The sequence below is a fragment of the Triturus cristatus genome, chromosome 1_1, assembly GCF_964204655.1.
Source record: "Triturus cristatus chromosome 1_1, aTriCri1.1, whole genome shotgun sequence".
NCBI classification, from domain to species: domain Eukaryota; kingdom Metazoa; phylum Chordata; class Amphibia; order Caudata; family Salamandridae; genus Triturus; species Triturus cristatus.
In genome coordinates this window covers 952432737-952435236 of record NC_140579.1, presented here as the reverse complement: position 1 = coordinate 952435236, position 2500 = coordinate 952432737, and positions in this window count along the sequence as shown.

Sequence of the window (2500 nt, the reverse complement as noted above, 5' to 3'; positions counted from 1 at the left end):
CTGAACCCAATCCAGCCACGGGAGGCACCCCGGCCACAACGGAACCCCGTCCCGGGCCTTTGGCGGTGCCGCAGGCCGGGGGACGGCGCCCGGGGCCGGAGACCCCGACCCGGGGCCCGGCCGGGCCCCTGGACCCATCCGGTGCTCCCGGGCCCACAGGCGCAGGGGAAGGCCCTCCGGCCACCCTGCCACACGGCAGGACCCAGTTGCCGGCTGAGGACCGAGAGGGGTCCCAGAGTACCCTGTCCCTAGTAATCCGGAGGAAGGCTACCCCCCGTTCTTGAAACCCGCGCGCTCCGAGTGACGGAGGGGACCCTAGGGGCGAACGCACCCGGCCTCCTGGAGCCCCGGCTGGGATCCGAGAGGCAAATGGACCCTCATCGGGACTTCCAGGCCTGGCCCTGCCATCTGGTCGCCCCATTGGAAAGCATTGCGCGCGACCAGATGGCCGAGGGGAAAGGAGCCACCAGGTGGCCGGCAACTGAAAGGACTCCCGCCTGCCCACCCACCAGGGGCTCGGGGTGGGGACTCTGCTTCCCGGCTGGGCCTCAAGCACGGGGAGGACCACCGGAGCTCTCGGGGCCTGGGCGTACCCGGGGGAGGACTGCCCGGGACCCGTGGAGCCCGTCCCTGGGCACTTTGCCATGCCGCGGCCCGGAGGAGGGAAGCCCCGGGGACCTGGGAGGATGTTGCCCGGGCGTAGCCCATCTGGTCCCCGGCAATGAACCGCACAGCCCCGGCATGGGTGTTCCGGCATACTCTGCCCCTACTAATCCGGAGGAAGGATACCCTCCTTTCTTGTAACCCGCACGCTGCGAGTGACCGAGGGGACCCTAGGCACGGACGCGCCCGGCCTCCTGGAGCCCTGGCTGGGATCCGGGAGGCGAATGGACCCTCATCGGGACTTCCAGGCCGGCCCGGCCATCTGGTCGCCCCATTGGAAAGCATTGCGCGCGACCAGATGGCCGAGGGGAAAGGAGCGACCGGATGGCCGGCAACTGAAAGGGCTCCCGCCTGCCCACCCACCAGGGGCTCGGGGTGGGGACTCTGCTTCCCGGCTGGGCCTCAGGCACGGGGAGGACCACCGGAGCTCTCGGGGCCTGGGCGTACCCGGGGGAGGACTGCCCGGGACCCGTGGAGCCCGTCCCTGGGCACTTTGCCATGCCGCGGCCCGGAGGAGGGAAGCCCCGGGGACCTGGGAGGATGTTGCCCGGGCGTAGCCCATCTGGTCCCCGGCAATGAACCGCACAGCCCCGGCATGGGTGTTCCGGCATACCCTGCCCCTACTAATCCGGAGGAAGGATACCCTCCTTTCTTGTAACCCGCGCGCTGCGAGTGACGGAGGGGACCCTAGGCGCGGACGCGCCCGGCCTCCTGGAGCCCTGGCTGGGATCCGGGAGGCGAATGGACCCTCATCGGGACTTCCAGGCCGGCCCGGCCATCTGGTCGCCCCATTGGAAAGCATTGCGCGCGACCAGATGGCCGAGGGAAAGGTGCGACCAGATGGCCGGGACCGGAAGGACTCCCAGCTGCCCGAGCCATAGCGGTAGGGCTCCCGCCTGCCCACCCTCACACCAAGGGCTCGGGGGGGACTCTGCTTCCCGGGTTGGCCTCGGGCACGGGGAGGTCCACCGGAGCTCTCGGGGCCTGGGCGCCCGGGGGAGGACTGCCCGGGACCCGTGGAGCCCGTCCCTGGGCACTTTGCCATGCCGCGGCCCGGAGGAGGGAAGCCCCGGAGGCCTGGGAGGATGTTGCCCGGGCGTAGCCCATCTGGTCCCCGGCAATGAACCGCACAGCCCCAGCATGGGTGTTCCGGCATACCCTGCCCCTACTAATCCGGAGGAAGGATACCCCCCTTTCTTGTAACCAGCGCGCTGCGAGTGACGGAGGGGACCCTAGGCGCGGACGCGCCCGGCCTCCTGGAGCCCCGGCTGGGATCCGGGAGGCGAATGGACCCTCATCGGGACTTCCAGGCCAGCTCGGCCATCTGGTCGCCCCATTGGAAAGCATTGCGCGCGACCAGATGGCCGAGGGGAAAGGAGCGACCAGGTGGCCGGCAACTGAAAGGGCTCCCGTCTGCCCGAGCCATAGCGGTAGGGTTCCCGCCTGCCCACGCAGGGCTCCGTGGCTGCAGGGCTCCGGGGCTGCAGGGCTGCAGGGCTGCAGGGCTCCAGGGCTGCAGGGCTCTGGGCCTGCAGGGCTCCGGGGCTGCAGGGCTCTGGGCCTGCAGGGCTCCGGAGCTGCAGGGCTCCGGGCCTGCAGGGCTCCGGGGCTGCAGGGCTCTGGGCCTGCAGGGCTCCGGGGCTGCAGGGCTCCGGGCCTGCAGGGCTCCGGGGCTGCAGGGCTCCGGGGCGGCAGGGCCCTGGGCCTGCAGGGCTCCGGGCCTGCAGGGCTCCAGGGCTCCGTGCTGAAGGGCTCCAGGGTCTGCAGGGCTTTGGGGCTGCAGGCCTCGGGGGACGCCCGGGGGACCCATGGAGCCCGTCCTGGGCACTTTGCCTCG